Source organism: Geotrypetes seraphini, chromosome 1, assembly GCF_902459505.1.
Source record: "Geotrypetes seraphini chromosome 1, aGeoSer1.1, whole genome shotgun sequence".
Classification (NCBI taxonomy): Eukaryota; Metazoa; Chordata; class Amphibia; order Gymnophiona; family Dermophiidae; genus Geotrypetes; species Geotrypetes seraphini.
Window position 1 is genome coordinate 546,601,520 of NC_047084.1, and position 20,513 is coordinate 546,622,032.

A 20,513-nucleotide genomic window follows, 5' to 3' on the forward strand; every position below is an offset into this window, starting at 1 on the left:
TCCCTTTTCGCTCTCCTAACCACTCAATGACATTCTTTTTGGCATTTCCTGTGTTCCTACCAGTTTTCCCTGATTTGGTCCTTTTTCCATTTCCGGAACAAATTTTTCTTGTCTCCTATCGCTTTCTTCACTTCATTGGTTATACATACTGGGTCTTTTGTTCGGGTTTTTTTGCACCCTTTTCTAAATCTGGGGATGTACATATGTTGTGCTTCTTGCTCCCTTGAATAGGGACCAGGCTTGCTCCACGGTCTCTGTTTTCCTTGAGCTGTTTCTGAGGGGTTTTTTTCACCATTACTCTCATAGCATCATAGTTCCCTTTCTTGAAGTTCAGCGTTGTCACTGCGGTTCTCTTCCCTTTTGATGTTCCTACTTCTAGTTTGTACTGGATCATGTTGTGATTGCTGTTTCCTAGTGGTCCTATTGCTTCCACTTCCTTTGCAGGTCCCCCTAGCCTGTTGAGGATTAGGTCGAGAGTGGCATTCCCTCTCGTTGGTTACTTGATGAGCTGTTCCATAAAGCAGTCCCTCACAGCCTCTAGGAATTCTGTTTCCCTCGCACAGTTTGAGTTTCCAATACTCCAGTCTATCCCGGGGTAGTTAAAATCCCCCATTAAGATCACGTTTCCGTTTTTGCATTCCCGCCTCAATTCTGGTGCCAGTTCTTTGTCAATTGCTTCCGTTTGTCCAGGCGGACGATAGTACAGTCCCAATTTTATGTCAAAACCATTCCTTCCTGGTAATTTAATCCATAATGATTCCAATCCTTCCGCCTTTGTTTCCATATCCACTCTGGTTGAGTGAATGGTGTCTTTTATATATAGTGCTATTCCTCCACCCTTCTTGTGAGTCCTGTTTCTTCTATAGAGTTTGTAACCTGGCAGTACTATGTCCCATTTGTTTTCCTCATTCCACCATGTTTCCGTGATTCCAATGATGTCTAGGTCCTCTTTTTTGTCTGTGACTTCTAGTTTTCCCATTTTGGTCTTTAAGCATTTGTGTACAAGCAATTTAAGTCCTGGTCTTTTCTTTTCCCTGCTGGTTTTCCTTGTGATTTACTCCTCTTGCCATCCCCTTTTTGAGCTGCCAGTCCCTGATTTCTGTCCCTTTCTTCCTCTTTTTTTGGCGCATCTTTTTCGTCCGCAACCTGATTTCTTAATTTCTGCTGTTCCTCTAGCTCTTTCTGTTTGCCCTTCTTATTGTTTGCCAGGTTCTCTTGTTCCTTAGATTCCTGTTGTTCGTCTTATGCTTGTTCCCAGCAATTTTCCCGCTCAGTATCTTCTTTGGATACTCTTGTCCGAACCGTCGACGTCAGGTCGACTGTCGGCTTTCCCCTTCTTCTTAGTTTAAAGCCTGCTCTATTTCTCTCTTGACGTTGTTTGCTAGCAGTCTCGTTCCTGCCATGCTCAGGTGTAGTCCGTCCCTCCTGAAGAGCTTGTTCCTCCCCCCCAAAAGTTGTCCAGTTCCTCACAAAGTGGAAACCCTCTTCTTCGCACCATGTGTTTATTGCTTGTAGCTCTGTCTGCCTCTTCACGTCTGCCCTTGGTACTGGCAGAATCTCTGAAAATGCTATCTTCTGTGTCCTCAGCTTCAGTTTCCTTCCTAGGATCTTGAACTGTTCAGTTAGCGTAGTCCTGCTGTAATTTCTCCTGTTGACATCATTTGTTCCAACGTGGATTAACACTGCTGTCTCTTCTGTTTCTGCTCCTTCCAGGATCCTTTCGATTCTGTCGGTGATGTCCTTCGTTCTTGCTCCTGGGAGACAGGTCACTAGCCGATCTTCTCTCCCTCCTGCTACATGACTGTCCACTTCTCTCAGGATTGAGTCTCCCACTATGACTGCAGATTTCCCCTTCCTCAGCTTCCTCACTGGTCTCAAGTCTGTATCCTTGGTGTGGTTCAGTACTTCTCTTTCAAAGAACCGGCGAGTCTTCCCCTCCTCTGCTTGCACGATTCTTCCATGAGGTCCTTCATCCTTGGTGTCTGTTGGTACCTGTCTTCCATCTGTTGGTCCCTGTCTTCCATCTTGTGTGGGCATAGCTTCCTCGCTCCAGCGTTGCTGATGGTCCTGTTCTTCCACCTTCCTGTAGGCCTCCTCAATGAATCTCTCGAGCTCCTTTACTTGCTCCTCGATGTGGCTCTCTCTTGTGGGGTCTTCAGCTGTCTTGAACAGTTCTTCCGAGATGTGGAGTCCCTCCAGCTCCTGAACCCTGCACTATAGTCGACCGACTTCCTTCTTCAGGCTTTCCAGTTCCTGACACCGACTGCATACCTTCCCGAGGGGAGGTAGTCATACATATGACACTCCGTGCAGTACACTGGGAAGCTCCTCCGGGTTCCTGCTGCTTCCATTACTCTTTCTTTTCAGTCCACTAGGTGCTCTCTCCTCTTTCTTTTGCATGCGTGCGCTCTCTCCTGTGCTTGGCTCTTTCTTGCCTACTTCATCTGCCGCTTTTTGCTAGTGGGTCAGTTGTCCTCTCTTGGGTCTTTTTCTTGTCCCTGGAACCTACTGCTTCTTTATCCTTCCCTGTCTTGTATGTGCCTTATTGTGTGTTTTCTTTTGTGTGTGCTCTTGTGTGTGTGCTCTCCTTACGCGTTGCTCGCTTGTTCCTTACTTTCCTGCTGTTCTTTGGTGTTCTGGAGTCCTTGGCTGTCTTTACTTGGCCCTTCTCAAGGCCCCTCGCAAAGGCGCTCTCGCTAAGGCGAGCGTCTTTGCCGCTCGCCTTCACTGCGTGCTGAACAGCTGCGCACCATTGGCTCCCCCCTTTTAAGGGGGAGTCCGGACATTGACGCCGCTGATGACGCGGAGCGGGTAGGCGGAGCTTACTCTCGCCACTGCCCACTGCCGCTAACCCCTTCGCCTCCTCTACCTACCTCTTCTCCTTGCTACCTCTCCTGCTTCCTCCTCTTCAGCCGCTGCTGCTCCAACTTCCCATGCGCTGCTGTAGCGTTCACACCGCGGCTCCCTCCTTTTAAGGGGGAGTCTGGGCGCTGATGCCGCTGATGATGCGGTGCAGGTGGGCGCTTGTCACCCGACTCATATTACTGTAATATGAGTCGGGTGACAAGCGCGTTCTCGGGAGACCCTTGATACAGCGCTACTAGGCGCGAAACATGTCGGGTTAGACTCCCAGATGTTGGCTGACAAGCTAAGTATTTACACTACTTCCACGTTAGAGATAACATCTTTTTATAAAAATGCACGAATTACTATATAAGTTAAAAATATGAGAAGCCAGTGATGAAGTGCCACATAATTCTCCCCGCAGTCATAAAATAGCACAGCGGAGGAGTGGGGGGGGCTGAGGCATACTCATGAAACATATGTAAAACCGTGTGTACTAGTCCAGCATTTTGCTATTGTATTGTTTATGCCATTACTTGGGACTGGTAAAACAAACCATTAATATAGCCATATTTTTGGAGGCAACCAATTAAGTTAGGCACCAATATTGGCTAGGCACACCGATATAGGTGCCTAACTTTAGACGGACTAGAGAAAGAATTTGCCAGTTACTGCATTTCAAAACCACATTCTTCTAGCAAGTTTCCAGATTATATTCTTATGAGTCTTTATTTTTGCAGCTGTCTTCTAAAGATGGTTCCAGTAGGTAACCTCAAATTGAGCGGAAAGCTAAAAGAAGCAGGAAGAAACTGCTGAGCTTCTCTATTCTTCCCCATCCCACTCCCACCTCAACCCTCAAATAATGTTATATGGCCCTATGTTGTAGAAGCTCAAACAAGCACTGCTTTCTGCTTCAATTCTTGTAGCTTCTGGGTGTACTTGAACTGACTTGTTGCTATAACAGCTGTGATAACAATTCAAGATGTTCATTTCCAGCACCTAGATGGTTTACAGAAAGAAATTATTCCTACATAAAAGTACTCCCCAAGGCCCACTCTCTTCTATGCATCACTTCACTCAACTCACTATAACAAAATTAGCCAAAGAGAAAAGTAAACAATGCTCAGGAGTTCAAAAATTTATATTTTCATTTTTAGAAGGCCTGACTCTGTTACAGGTCTCATGCCATTTTTAATTTTCCTCTGAAAGGAGGGGAGGAGTGGCCCATCTTATCATGCAGATTCAATGCTACTGCATAATAATTTATATGTACATTGTGTTAATCCCCCCAAGAAGAATGAATTTTATACAGTAAGGCTTAGCAATAACATAACTTTTGAAATCCTGTACACAACTTAGATATGTTTTTTGGCACTATTGTAAAGGATTATGGGCTTGATATACAGCCTTTCTGTGTTACAACCAATGAAGTTTATATTTATTATATGTAGGTACTTTGTCCCTATTGGGCTCACAATCTAAGTTCTTTGTGAACCTAAAAAAATTGACTTATTAATTTTGACAAGTAGTGTATTTTCATTTTTGTCTTTATTTTTAGAAAAGAATTGTAGAGGAGAGGAAGAAAGAGAAATAAATATAAAGGCACTACAGATTAAAGCAACAGTTGAAAATGTTGAAAAAAATACCAATTTGCTTGATTGGAGAGTGATGTTATGTTGTTTGTCTATTACAGTAAACCCCCACGAATTCGCAGTTCACAAATCACGAATTCAATTTGCGGTATTTTCTGACTGCCTCTTCCTAGTGCTAAAGTCATGGTTACACCAATCAAGAGCTGCTTTGATATGCCAGATAGTGTGTCAAAGCACCTCCTGATTGGTGTAACCATGACTTTAGTACCAGGAAGAGGCGGTCAGAAAATGTGCCCGGCTTCGTAAGTACAATTTAAGTACCCGCCGATGCTCCAGCTGCCCTCTCCTGCCTTCGATCAGCTGAAAAACTGTATTCACAGTTTTTCAAAATTCGCGGGTGTTCCTGGAACGAAACCCCTGTGAATTTTAGGGGAGTACTGTAATGCATTTGTGTGTATATTGTAACCCGCATAGATTTTTGTGATATGCAGGCAGTGGTGTAGTAAGGGGGAAGGGATGGGCGGTCTGCCCCAAGTGCCATCTTGGCGGGAACGCCGGAACCCTTCCTCATCTCTCTGTCCCCCTGCTCCTTCACATTCCTCTCCCAGACATGTGCACACCTTCACTCTCCCCCCCCCCACACACACACACACAGTACCTCTGTCTCTTCACTGTGCCTAAGAAGTGATATCAGAGGGAGAGTTGATGCTGACGTGGTGATGCTGCTTGTGCCGGAGAAGTTAAAAGAGGTTTGAGGTAGGGAAGGGGTGCGGGGAAGGAGTGGGGAAGGCAGAGAAGAGGGTGGGGGAAGGGTGCCTCACACACTTGCTACACCATTGTATGCAGGATATAAATGTTTTAAATAAATAAATAAAAATTATTGTTCCTAGTCTTCATTATTTTCTCCAAAGACATCTTACTTCTATTATATTAAATGAGTATAAGACAAATTATAAATACAGATGGTCCAATACCAAAATACACCTATAAATAGCTAGTGATACTAATTCCTTTGTTAGGGATAGGAAAAGCCTCAGATATGGAGCTAGTACCCAACTGGGAGTCAAGTAAGATAGAACCACAAAATGCTCCTAATCAAGTCATCGGCAAAAACCTCCCCATCAGATTTCACAAATATATCTCTTAATACCTCTTTTTAAATATTGTTAGATATTCCAATATAAATTTTTCATTTGTGTACTTTCTCCAAAATCTGTGCATAAAATCTCAGTAAAATAGTGTTCAGTGTTATTAAATATTCTAGTGTGAATATCCCAGTTCGTTAATACACTGCATCACATAGTCCTGGGGGAGCCAGCAGTATATTTAGCAACAATCGATATCAAAGAGATATATATCACAATGAAAGGTCACTTGGGCAGCCACAAAAACCAGAGACATGAAGAAAGTACAATAGTATCTTTATTCAGCATATGCAGGACTCCTGGGCCTCAGAAGTGTCCAAATGAGGAAAAGCAACTTCTTTTATACCATTCTCATATACATATTGGATGCTACAAGGGGGTTTCTATAGGTTAACTATTGACAGTTTTATAACTCATGATTGGTCCTAATACAAAGCATACCATTGGTCATCTGGGTGTCCTTATGAGCCTATAGTAAATACACAACTTATCTAAGCATTGCAGTTTCAATGGTTACATGTCCAGGAGGGCGAGGTACATTATCGCTTTCTTACAGCAGAAACAGAAATGTAACACACGATTTTCCAGAAAAGGCACCCTACTAAGGAAATGAAACTTATCCTAAAATAATGAGCAAGGCCCACATTCCTTCAGGCAAAGTAATTCAGGTAAAATCATAATAGAGGTTGCTGACCCCTTCAACAAGAAACTCGTATCTCATAGTCTATTCTTCTTCAGTCAAAAAACAGGTTATTCATATCTCAGGCTTTTCTCACCCCTAATAAAGGAATTAGTATCACTAGTTATTTATAGGCGGGTTTTTAAACTATATTTTATAAGAGCCAGCTAGCACAGGTTCTGAAAGCAAGAGTATTAAAAACATAAGATGTGCCATACAGGTTCAAATCAAAGGTCCGTCAACAGTGACCAATCCAGGTCAAAAGTACATGGTAGGACCCCATAAGGTAAATGGTGCCTTCCTCAAGCCTACATGGATAATAATAATTTGTAGACTTCTCTAACACCTTTTTTTTAACTCAGGTATACTATCTGCCTTGATCACATCTTCTGGCAAAAAGTATTTCTCAGTTTACTTATATGTGGAGTGAAAGAATTGTTTCTCTAATTTGTTTAAATATGCTAGTTTCATAGCATATCCTATTTTAATTCTATATGAAATGATAAACAACTAGCTCCTATTTACTCGCTCCACCCTACTCATGATTTTATATATCTCTATAATATCACCTATCTGTTTTCTGTTCTCCGAGCTGAACAGCCCTAACATGTCTTAGTTTTATTTCCTCATAAGGAAGCTATCCCATCCCCTTTATTGTTTTGGCTGCCCTTCTCTCTGCATTTCTCCTACATCTTTCTTGAGATAGGGTGGCCAGAAATGTACATAGTATTCAAGATATGGTTAGTCCATAGACTGACACAGAGGTATTGTGCTCCGTTTTATTTTCCATTCCTTTCTAAATACTTTTCTACTCAGAAACTGAGGAATGAATTAATCTACTCAAGTATCAGGAAAAGATATTACAGCAAAAATGACTGGTTCAATTCATCTTCAGAGTCCAAATTATTTGTTGCACTCTCACAATAGGATTTGCCAGGGCAAGGGGAGAAAAGTGAGTAGCGTGGTACCTGCAGGAAGATTCCACTGCTGAGTGTTGGTCAGACTCAGTGACATCATCAATCAGAGCCAACTGAAGAGATCAAAAGTGTGCTTCTCCTGTATTCAGGTGGGAGAGAAGTGACCATTGCAGTAGCTGAGAGAGAGGAGAGTGCTCCATTGCTGGATAATTCCACTGCTGAGGGCAGTCTTGATTGGCCCTTGTGACATCATCAATCGAGGTCAACTAAAGAGATCAAAAGTATGCTTGTGATACGTGGCCACAGAGATGTTATAAAAGAGGGATGACAAAAGAGGCATGCCCTTTTGAAGCTGAAAAGGAGCATGGAACCTGGGGAGTCTTATTTTAACTACGGATTTTATCAGTACTTTATTTTTGTGTCTCCTTGTTGAGACAGTACGACTATAGCGGACAGAAAAGGGAAAAGTAAAGAGAAAAATCACCAGCTTTTATGGAATAACAAGTCCTATGGACAAACATTTTGTTATCAAAACAGAGGACCTCTCAGGCAACTATATCCTTTAGCCCAGTGGTTCTCAACCAGTGTGTTGGGACAAGCTGTTGTGTCACCAATAGCTGGGAGGTGTTTCACCAAATATTGACAGCATGCTTTTGCTTTTCTTAACAACTAAAGCCTCCTTTTACGAAACTGTGATAGCAGTTTCTAGCACAGGGAACAGCGCTGAATGGCCCGCGCTGCTCCCGATACTCATTGAGTTCCTATGAGCGTTGGAAGCAGCAAGGCCCATTCAGTGCGGCTCCCCGCAATCGAAACTGCTATCGCAGTTTCATAAAAGAGGGGGTATGTCTGCTGCAGGTTGGGGAGAGTTCAGATCCAGGAAGCCAGGTAATTGAAATCTCCATAACTGGTTCCTACTTCTTTCACCAGCCCCAGATGAAAATGTTGCAGCCCAGATCTAAACTAAACCTTAAGTTTGTATACCACATCATCTCAATAAAGATAGAGCTCGGCACGGTTTAAACATCTCTCTTCCTCCCTGACAAGACATCAACCTTGAGTTTGTATTTCCCTTACATTATTGTTCAGAACAATTAAATCAGGGCTGCCCAAGTCTGGTCCTCGAGATCTACTGGCAGGCCAGGTTTTCAGGATATCCACAATGAACATGCATGAGAGAGATTTACATACCTAGAAGGCAGTGCAGGCAAATCTCTCTCATGCATATTCATTGTGGATATCCTGAAAACCTGGCCTGCCAGTAGATCTCGAGGACCGGACTTGGGCAGCCCTGAATTAAATGATATATAAGGTTTGTTTGTTTTTCTTTATTCAGCTGTAAACATGAACTGTGGAGGAGCATAATCAAAACATACTTCTAAGTCCAATTTTTTTTTTTAATCATCTATCTGACCATCCAGCTATTGTTTGTCCAGACCGCAAAAACATCTATCTTTATACCACATTTTCGACCAAAATTATGTCCAAGTCCCAAACATCCAGAACAAGACCATTTGGACATGGGAGGGGCCAATCTTGTAATGGACTGGTCATCCAAACGTGGCAACAGAGCAGTGGGACACCTTACAGGAACTGCTGTGAACTTCACATAAAGGATGCCACATAAACACCTACATCATCTTTAGATAAATTCAAATCCAGCCTAAAATGTTTTCTATTCAGAGACGCCTTCAATCTGAAAACACTTTATTTTCCCTCCATGCAGAAAGAAGATTACTCCCCTTCCTTATTGTACTTTGCCTTCATTGGTTATCTTTTCTCTCAAACATTGTATTTCTCCCCTAGATACCTTATGTTTAACCTTGTTTCATTTTGTCAGTCATATAGTCTGATTTGCCCCTTAAATCCTGGATTTTATATATTTTTACAAGCCGCTTTGATTATGTTTATTAAAAACTTTATATACCACATATACAGCCCAAATAAGGATAAAAGCGGTTTACAATGTACAAATGCAAACAATTTTGAAAAGAACTCCACTCATATAAAAAAGGAAAGAAAGAGAAGAAAAAAAAAGGAATTTTTTTTCTTTAAATACGTGAATCATCTTATGACCCAAAATTTATCAATATTAAATTAAAATAATTAATACCCTAAAAAATATTTTTATTTAGAAAGATAACATTATACAAACTGCAGTCCCAAACTTATTATTCAAATTTTAAAAAGCCAGTTGAAAAAAGTGTGCTTTTAAATGTCTTTTAAAATTTATATATGATTCTTCCTTTCTCAAATCTATAGGCAGACTGTTCCACAACCATGGAACTAAGGGCTCCTTTTATCAAGGTGCGCTACAGGGGTTAGCGCGTCGGACATTTCATCACGCGCATTAACTGCCTACCGCAGCTTGATAAAAGGAGACCTAAATAAAAAATGCAAGATAAGTTGAGGCAAGATAAGCCTTCGATATATGGGGAACGGCTACCCTGTTATCATTTAAAGATCATAATAAACGCCTCAGTGCATAAAATAACATCAAGTTAGAAAGATATGATGGTTATAACTCAAACAATGCTCTGTGCCATAAAGCGGGATATCAAATTTTTAATAAATTTGGAAACTTTTGGTGGGTGCACATGTTCCACCATAAATGTAGTAGTTATAATGGCTTATGGGCCTGGGTCCTTCTCTCTATGGTTCACTAGCCCACCCCCAGGCTATTGAACATATGCTTCCAATAGCATATAGGATTCCTTTCAAATATAATGTTCTTACATTTCAAATTCGATCATCTGGCATTTCTTTGTTTCTGTACAGTCATCTGATTCCTTACATGCCAACAAGGAATCTTCATTCCTCTTCTCAGTATTTGTTAACTGTACCATCATTTTGACAAATGTTCCTGGATGCTAACCACGAGTCAAGTTTCTCAGTGATGCCCCCGAGCCTTTGGAGCTCGCTACCACTTTATCTGAGATCGGAAAAATCTCTTAAAGTCTTCAAGTCACAGCAGACGGCTTATTATTTCAGAAAGGCTTTTGACTGTGAATACCTACAAACACTTCCTATCCCGGAATAAACAAAACAAAAAAAAACTTTATCCCCTTAACCTCTTGTGTTTTTCCTTTGTTTTATTAATTTCCCCTTATAAATATTATAATTCATCCCTTCCCTGAATATCCTTTCGTCCCAGTTTGTTTACAGTATCAGTCTTTCCCCTGTCTGTTTTTTGTTTTTTTAAAAAAAATCTTGTACCCATTTTTATAACTTTGTTAACCGCCTTGATTTGGCTACAATTTGTTATGAAATGCGTTATATCAAATAAACTAACTGTAACTGTATTTAAGACACCTGTGTGCAGCTCCACTAGGCTTTACTGTTCTGGAGACAGGTGTGTATTTTTTTATTCTGATCTTTGTGGGGGTGTGAAGGGGTCAGTGAACACTGGGGGAGTGGGAGGGGGGCTTTACTTTGTCTCTACAGTGGTTATCTGGTCACTTTGGATATCTTTTTGGCACTTATATCTGTTTTTACATTGTCTAACACAACATTTAAGTTCTTCCTACTCCCCATTACCACATTTTTACCACTGTACTCTCTTCTCTCTCACTGTTGTCTCATTCATCTTCTTGTCATCCCCTTTTGGCTTCTTCCACATGGCTCCATCATTTCTAGAATCCCTCTCCTTCTCTCTACTCATCAGGCTATATCTCTCTGTCCCTTTCTGCCTATCCCCTAGCATCTTCTTATCCCACCTTAACACAGCAACAAAGGTCCTCGACTTTCGGGGCACTGACTTTAAACGCATGGGAGACTTCGTCCATCAGGCGCTACAAAACCAAGCTGAAACCAATAATGTAGAGGCTATGTGGTCAATCCTGAAATGCACCTTGCATGAGGCAACAAACCGCTATATAAAAACAGTAAGCAAACAACGGAGAAAGAACAAGCCCCAGTGGTTCTCTGCAGAGATCTCGGATCTTGTCAAGGAAAAAAAAAAAGCTTTTATTTCCTACAAGCATACAGGAAACAGGGTGACAAAAGAAGACTATCTGACCAGGTCTAAAGCAGTCAAAGCGGCAGTCAGAGAGGCCAAGATTCAAACAGAAGAACAACTAGCGAAAAACATTAAAAAAGGGGATAAATCCTTCTTCAGATACATTAGCGACAGGAAACGAAACACAGATGGGATAGTACGTCTCAGGAAAACAGACGGGACCTATGCAGAAACGGATTCTGATAAAGCCAAACTACTAAATGAATACTTTTGCTCAGTCTTTACTTGTGAGGCGCCGGGGACCAGTCCACAACTGCAGGCAAGGCAAACCTCGGAAGACCCGTTTCAAAACTTCAAGTTTACACCCAGCAACGTCCATGGTGAACTATCAAAACTCAAGGTGAACAAAGCCATGGGACCAGACAATCTACACCCCAGGATTCTTAGGGAGTTGTGTGATGTCCTGGCGGAACCGCTATCCATGCTGTTCAATCTTTCCCTAAGTACCGGAAAAGTCCCCATGGACTGGAAAACAGCTAACGTCATTCCATTGCACAAAAAAGGTTGCAGAACGGAGGCTGCGAATTACAGACCGGTCAGTCTCACCTCAATAGTGAGCAAACTCATGGAAAGACTTATTAAACAAGAATTAGATACGATCCTGACCGAGGAGAATCTACAGGATCCCCAGCAGCATGGATTCACAAAGGGAAGGTCCTGTCAATCCAATCTGATCAGCTTCTTTGACTGGGTTACAAGGAAACTGGATATGGGGAAATCTCTAGACGTCGTGTACTTGGACTTCAGCAAAGCTTTTGATAGCGTCCCGCACCGCAGATTGTTGAGCAAGATGACTTCGATGGGATTGGGAGTGATATTGACGACATGGGTCAATGACTGGTTAAGCGGTAGAATCCAGAGGGTGGTGATTAACGGTACCCCCTCCAATACATCGGAGGTGACCAGTGGAGTGCCACAGGGATCAGTCTTGGGACCGATCCTTTTCAAAATATACATAAGAGACCTGACTCAAGGGCTTCAAGGTAAAATAACACTATTCGCCGACGACGCCAAACTATGCAACATAGTAGATAACAGCACCTTACCCGACAGTATGGAGCAGGACCTGCTCTTATTGGAACATTGGTCCTCGACTTAGCAGCTGGGCTTTAATGCCAAAAAATGTAAGGTCATGCACCTTGGCAGCAAAAACCCATGCAGAACTTACACTCTGAATGGTGAGACCTTAGCTAGGACTAGGGCAGAACGTGATTTGGGAGTAATCATTAGTGCAGACATGAAAACTGCCAAGCAGGTGGAGAAAGCTGCATCCAAGGCTAGACAAATGGTGGGATGCATCCGTAGAGGTTTCGTCAGCCGGAGGCCCGAAGTCATAATGCCCCTGTACAGATCCATGGTGAGACCTCATCTTGAATATTGTGTTCAATTCTGGAGACCACATTATCAAAAAGATGTGCGGAGAATCGAGTCGGTTCAGCGAATTACCACCAGGATGGTCTCGGGACTCAAGAACCTCCCATATGAGGAAAGACTGAATAAACTGCAACTATACTCGCTCGAGGAACGTAGAGAGAGGGGGGACATGATTGAGACTTTTAAATATATCACGGGCCGCATCGAGGTGGAAGATGATATCTTCTTTCTTAAAGGACCTTCAACCACAAGAGGTCATCCGCTGAAAATCAAAGGTGGGCAATTTCATGGCGACACCAGGAAGTATTTCTTCACCGAAAGGGTAGTCGATCATTGGAATGAACTTCCATTGCAGGTGATTAACGCCAGCAGCGTGCTCGATTTCAAAAAGAAATGGGATATGTATGTGGGATCTCTAGCCGGGTGAAGTCTGGGGGTGGGTCATTAGAGTGGGCAGACTTGATGGGCTACAGCCCTTTTCTGCCGTCATATTCTATGTTTCTATGTTTCACCTCTCTTCCTTCCTGCCCTCCCATGGGTCCATCTCTTCTTCTTTTCCCCCTCCCCATGGTTCAACATTTCTCCCTCTCTTTTCGGTTCTTCTTCCCTACCCCCTTAATGCTGAATAAGATGGAAGGAATAAACGAGATACTGTATCTCTCTCTCCTTTCCACCCCCAAACCTAACATTTCTCTCTTCCTTCCTCCCCAGACCTAACATTTCTCCCTCCCTCCCTTCCATCCTAAGGCCCAATTTCACTCCCTTTCTCTTCCCAACTGTCCTCCTATCTCTCTCCCTCCCTGGTCCACCATCTCCCCCTTTCTCTTCTCAACTACCCCTCCCTCCCCAAGCCATGGAATTGAGGGTGAAATACTTACGTGTATTAAAAACTGGCTGGATCATAGGAAACAGAGAGTGGGGGTAAATGGACAATACTCAGACTGGAAGAACGTCACCAGTGGGGTGCTGTAGGGCTTGGTGCTTGAACCCGTGCTCTTCAACATCTTTATAAATGATCTAGACATTGGTACGACGAGTGAGGTGATTAAATTTGCGGACGATATGAAGTTATTCAGAGTAGTGAAGACACAGGGGGATTGCGAAGATCTGCAATGTGACATAATCAGGCTCGAGGAATGGGCATCAACAAGGCAGATGAAGTTCAACATGGATAAGTGTAAAGTAATGCATATAGGTAACAAAAATCTCATGCACGAATACAGGATGTCTGGGGCGGTACTTGGAGAGACCTCCCAGGAAAGAGTTATGACGGACAAGTCGATGGTAGCGGCGAAAAGGACGAACAGAATGCTAGGAATGATAAAGAAGGGGATCACGAACATATTGGAGAAGGTTATCATGCCGCTGTACCGGTCCATGGTGCGCCCTCACCTGGAGTACTGCATCCAGCACTGGTCGCCATACATGAAGAAGGACATGGTACTACTCGAAAGGGTCCAGAGAAGAGCAACTAAGATGGTTAAGGGGCTGGAGAAGTTGCCGTACAGTGAAAGATTAGAGAAACTGGGCCTTTTCTCCCTCAAACAGAGGAGATTGAGAGGGGACATGATCAAAACATTCAAGGTACTGAAGGGAATAGACTTAGTAGATAAGGACAGGTTGTTCACCCTCTCCAAGGTAGGGAGAACGAGAGGGCACTCTTTAAAATTGAAAGGGGATGGATTCCATATGAACATAAGGAAGTTCTTCTTCACTCAGAGAGTGGTAGAAAACTGGAACGCTCTTCCGGAGTCTGTCGTAGGGGAAAACACCCTCCAGGGATTCAAGACAAAGTTAGACAAGTTCCTGCTGAACCAGAACGTACGCAGGTAGGGCTAGTCTCAGTTAGGGCACTGGTCTTTGACCAAGGGCTGCCGCATTAGCGGACTGCTGGGCACGATGGACCACCATCTCTCCCGTTCTCTTCCCAACTACCCTACCCTCCCATCCTATGTCTTTCCCTCCCTCTCCCAGATCCACCATCTCTCTCTTTCTCTTCCAAACTGTCCTCCCTTTAAATGGCTCTTTCTCACTCCATCCACACCACTCCGCGTCCAACTTCTCTCCTTTTCTCTTATCTCTCTCCAGACATTTGCCCACCATCTTTCTAAATCTCCTGTTTCTGAGCCTCACAAGTTCTTCCCCTTCATGTCACCTCCTAGTCATGGAACCCCTTCATGCCACTCCTAGTCTGGAACTTCTTTAAACCCCTCACCCATTCTACTAAAAAGGAAAAAAAAGCTAACTGGTCCAGAGGGTTTCCTCGGCCAGCAAGCCTTGCCCCTTCATTTGGTGCTAGTTCGACATCGCCCTGTCTTCCCCATCCTGCTGACAAACTGACCAAAGTGCTGCCCGTGGCCTCCTCCACGCATTTCTTCCGCCGTGCTCCGCCCCCAATGACACAACTTCCTATTTCCTCTTGGGCTCGGACCACAGCAGGAAAAAAGCAAGGAGGAATCGGTGAACAGCTGTTCAGTCAGTTTGTCTTCGGAATGGAGAAAACAGGGCGACGGCGGGCAAATGCTGAAAGAAAGGGAAACACATATAGCTAATCAAATGCTGGAACACACTAAGGGCTCCTTTTACTAAGGTGAGCTAGCGTTTTTAGTGCACGCAGGATTTTAGCGCGCACTAAACCCGTACTATGAGGCTAGAACTAACACCAGTTCAATGCTGGTGTTAAGGTCTAGCGCGCACGCTATTCCGCGTGTTAAGGCCCTAATGCACCTTAGTAGTAAAAGGAGTCCTAAGTAAACAATACTAAATAAAATCCAGCATATACAATCATATTAAAAAAAAAGAGATATTTTTTGATCCTCGGAGGACTATTGAATGCCTCTATGGATATACGCAAAATAATTGCAACAACCCGATTGTCACTGAATCATTATTTTCTATTCTTTTTTAATTATATTTTTATTATATCTCAATTTAATAGTAACTGGTACTTATCTCTTTATTTATTAAGGGAGTGCCTCTACCTCCCTTAGAGGCGCTCCCTTCCTGGACTTGCGATGTCAGAAGGGAGCTGAGGCCGGCATGAGCAGCAGGTGGAAGATGCTGATCATGCCAATGAACATTTCAAGAGGTATGCAGGGGTCGGGGAGGCGAGCACAGCACGGCAATGCTGGGCACCAATCTTTCTAGCTATACAATTGGGCCCTTCCTATGACATTACACTGTCCAGAGCTCTACTTAGGAGCAAGAATGTTTGTCCTTAGAGAAAGAACATTTCTCAGGCCTTTGCACACTTTCAACAATATTTCAAGGCTGTGTTTGACTGTCCCCCACCCCCAAACTCCTGAACCAAGCAGATAAGTGCTGTGGCAGGGCTGGAATACTACCTTGCCCCAAATCAACTTTCTGAGTCAGTGGAAAGATAATATTTCATGAAAGCAATCTGGTTTAAAATGCCAATTTCATTAGAATGAGCTGCACTGATTTGGGTTTACTTTAAACAAAACCAGCCTACTTTGTTGAGCAATACTGTCTCTTCTCTGTAAATAACCCCAGGTGAGCAAAAATGGTTATAAATATTCATTATGCAGAGAGATGTTGAACTTCTCAACATTAGCCTTTCATTTGTCTCGCATCTCCCTAGCGCCTCAAAAAATGAAAATGGAAATAAATGTTGAGTGCTAAGAAATCACAAAATATCTATCACTATTTATTCCTGAATTTCTCCAGACAGTTAAAATCAGTCCTCGTATTTGCTGCATGTAAAGCAGAAATGGGCGGATGCACTCAAGGCATGTGCTAGGTAGCTACAGAATTTGTTGTCAACATACATTTCTGAACATTGATAAAAAGGGTCTTAAAACTATTTTAATTTTACTATACCGAGGATTTCAACTTTATTGTGCATCCAGTCATTAAATAAGAAGCCGCATAATTTTGGAGAAAATAAGCCCATTTCTATGAGGAAAAGTTGGTATTTTAACCTGCTTATATACTTGTAAGCTATGCTAACACTGCCATCTACTGTTCATATTAATTTTACTTTGCATTTTATAATAGTAAACATTTTTAGTATATTCAAATTAGATACAAGAGACTGTCGAGTTGAATTTACACAGGATTACACAGAATGTGACAGATGGTGGTGTAGCTTGATTTAAATTGTGCAATGCTCCGGGACCAATGCAGAAAGCTTGTGCAGACAAAAGGGGTTTGTATGGAAGCTAACTCCATGCAAATCCCTGAGTTAGACACCAGAGCACATCCTATGTAAATGGATGGTAATAGGGCTATTAGCTAATTCACCCTGATGCAGAGAACTGCTGCAGAAAACTTTAAAGCAAGTACAAATACAGAAACTTGCCCTCCTCCCCACCCCAAAAAATAATGGTAGTCTGGTGGATCTCAACCCCCCCCCCCCCCCAAAAAAAAAAAAAAATATTGTTCCTGGTAGTTCAGTAGACCCTGGTTCCCACTACCCATGCCCCTAGTTCCATGCATACCTCTACCAGAGGCAGAAGCGATGCCCACTCGTTCCGCCATCTTGCATAATGATTGTTCTTGATCCTGTGTGGTTCATCCAAGGGGAGTGTGTGGCGCAGAGGGGAGTGTGTGGCGCAGTGGTTAAAGCTACAGCCTCAGCACCCTGGGGTTGTGGGTTCAAACCCATGCTGCTCCTTGTGATCCTGGGCAAGTCACTTAATCCCCCCATTGCCCCAGATACATTAGGTAGATTGTGAGCCCGCCAGGACAGAGAGGGATAACTGCTTGAGTACTTGAATAAATTAATGTAAACCGTTCTGAGCTCCCCTGGGAGAACGGTATAGAAAATTGAATAAATAAATAAATAAAACCACTGGTCCTCGACATGGCAGGTGGCCTTCAACGCTAAGAAATGTAAGGTCATGCATCTCGGCAGCGGAAATCCATGCAAAACTTACACCTTAAATGGAGAAACACTAGCTAGGACTTCAGAAGAACGAGACTTGGGAGTAATCATCAGTGCAGACATGAAGGCTGCCAAACAAGTAGAGAAGGCCTCATCCAAGGCAAGGCAAATGATGGGCTGTATCAGTAGAAGCTTCATCAGCCGCAAACCTAAAGTCATAATGCCACTATACAAAACCATGGTGAGACCTCATCTGGAATACTGTGTGCAATTCTGGAGGCCACATTCATATACCAGAACTTGTAAAATGTTAACCCTAACCCTACACACAAACTGTTGGTACTATTATTAATGATGACATTATCAGATGCACACTGTTATTCTCTTCAATTCGTTGTATGTACAGCTCTATTCATTGTATCTACAGCTATTATTTATTGTATTTACAGTTTCTATTTAATGTAAACCACCTAGAAGTCGCAAGATTGCTGGCGGTATATAAGAATAAAGTTATTATTATTATTATTATAAAGACGTGCTTAGAGTTGAGTCGGTTCAACGGATGGCCACTAGGATGATCTCTCGTACAAAGAAAGACTAAACAAATCGCACCTCTACACTCTAGAGGAACGCAGGGAAAGGGGGGACATGATCGAGACATTTAAATACATCACAGGACGTGTCGAGGTGGAAGACGACATCTTCTTTCCCAAAGGACCCTCGGTCACAAGGGGGCACCCGCTCAAACTCAGAGGAAGGAAATCTAATGGTGACACCAGGAAGTATTTCTTCACAGAAAGGGTAGATCACTGGAACAAACTTCCAATGCAGGTGATCAAGGCCACTAGCGTGCTTGACTTTAAGAATAAATGGGACATACACGTGGGATCCCTACGAGGGTAGAGTTAAGGAACTAGGTCATTAGCACTCAGACTTAATGGGGTGGGTCAGAAGAGTGGGCAGACTTGATGGGCTATAGCCCTTTTCTGCCGTCATCTTTCTATGTTTCTATGTTTCACTTGGAGTTAATCTGTCAAATAAGGGGATTTTCCCCCTTTATTTGGTATTCTTTGCCCAGATTACTAAACAAGAGGAAAATTCTTTTAGTTGTATGACTGAACCCATGTGTGCTATTAGATAAAACAGCACACATTATGGAGCTCATAATCAAAACTTAAACACGTCTAAAAACCCACCCAAGTTGGCACTTGGCCGACCTAAAAGACGGATCATCTAAGTGCCAATAATCAAACTGACTTTCTGGACGTATCATGGGACTTTTTATGCCTCTAAATGCCGCTGTGTGCCCAGAGCTGAAAGGGATGTATCTGGAGGAGTGGTTAGGGCAATATGTGGGTGGGATGTGGGCCAACCTAGACTTAGTCGTCCTGCAAGGATAATCAAATGTTTTACTAGACATCCTGGATGAAACTTAAACATTGTGAGTTAAACAATGTAAAAACAGGTATAAGGGGATCCAAGATGGCTGCCGCTATCTGAATGCTGCCAGATCGTCTGAGAGTTTTTTTTCTCTTACCCTTCAACGATGCCAAAAAGACGGGGCAGAAGCGTTGGTGGTGCCTCCCAGCGATTAGTGCCCATAGTTCCTACAATCGAGGACATTTTCAGACGCCTGCAAAGGAGCTAGCTGCTTCGGGGAATCGCTCATTGAGAGTGCCGGCAGAGAGGAGTGCCTCGGCAGAAACCCACGGGCTAAACGTCACTCTGAGCCCCGACGTCAGGACGCCTCCCCTCCAGCCGCTGCCGCTGGGAGCCAGCTCACCGCGAGAGGAGAGTGTGTCCGAAGAGGCAGTATTCTCCCCTCGAGAGGCCAGTGAATCGGAGGGCTCGCTGCAGGAAATGGCTCAAAAGGACTTGCTTCTTTTGGAAAAACCAGCGACCGGATCATCTTCTGCTATGGAGGAATAAGGCACTGGGGAGGTAAACCAATCACCTGAGCCTGCTTATACTACACTAATAGTTCCTTTTGCTCCAGTTAAGCCCCCAGAAGTTACACTAGATTCACTTTGGGAATTAGTATTGGCATTGGGGAATTCCTTGAATCCCCAAATTAAAAATTTAGATAAAGAATTGAAAGACCAGAAAGAAGAAATAAAAACTTTGAAAGAGGATATTAAACTATTGAAATCAGATATGCAAGAAGAAAAGAAGGATATAAAAATGATTGGAAGCCATCATGATCTACTTGTAAAGGATAATTTGATTATAAGGAGAAAATTGGAAGTACTTGAAAACAATAGCCGGATTAATAATTTACGTTTAATTAATTTTCCAAGGGTTCTGTCAATTTCCCCAAGTGAAATGATAAAGCATTACTTTCTGGAAATACTTAAAATTCCTGAGAACTCTTTACCACCTTTGTCAAGAGTTTATTATCTACCTACAAAGACTCAGGATTCTCAGAAGAAAGAAGGTGTTGGAAAACCTCAGGAACTTTCCCTGGACGTTTCCGCTTTATTGGAACAATCAGATAGAGAAGTGGCTATTTCAGCCACTCTCTTATTGTCTGTGGCTTTGGCTCCAGACAAAGATTGGATCCTTAAACTTTTCTTTAAAAATAGATCCAGAGACTTCCTGGGTTTCCATATTCACATTTTTCCTGATGTCTCTAGGGAGACTCAAAAGAGAAGAAGGGAATTTCTATTATTGAAACCGGGTGTGACTCAAATTGGTGGTTTATTTTTCCTCAGATATCCTTGTAAATGTGTAGTGAGGTATCGCACTTTAAAATATGTGTTTTTTGAACCGGCTCAGTTGACGGCTTTCCTCTCCAATAAGCGCCTTGAAATGGAATAATATCTAAGTCCGAGTAATAATTTAGCTCTGTTTCAGCATCAGATAGTGAGCTTTCTTGATAATTATTAGATGGTTCAATCACTCCTATTTCCTAATCATGGATCCTAATAAATTGAGGACTAGTGTGTGATTAAGTAGAGAAATAATTTCCTATTATAATTTGAATTATTTTTTGGATGGTAATTTCAATACTATGTTATCTTAATTACACTTTCTGTACAAGATGATATGCTTGTTAATTAATGTGAAAACTTATAAATAAAAAAATAAAAAATAAAAAA

General features: G+C 42.6%; 1 long non-coding RNA gene across 1 annotated transcript in view; it reads right to left on the reverse strand.

Moving 5' to 3' along the window:
• Positions 1-5,851: 5,851 nt before the first annotated feature.
• LOC117352605 overlaps positions 5,852-20,513 on the reverse strand; it is a 42,697-nt gene continuing 28,035 nt past the window's right edge. Inside the window, exon 4 of the long non-coding RNA XR_004537732.1 lies at positions 5,852-7,443. This is a non-coding gene — a long non-coding RNA (uncharacterized LOC117352605). The remainder of the gene's footprint in view (positions 7,444-20,513) is intronic.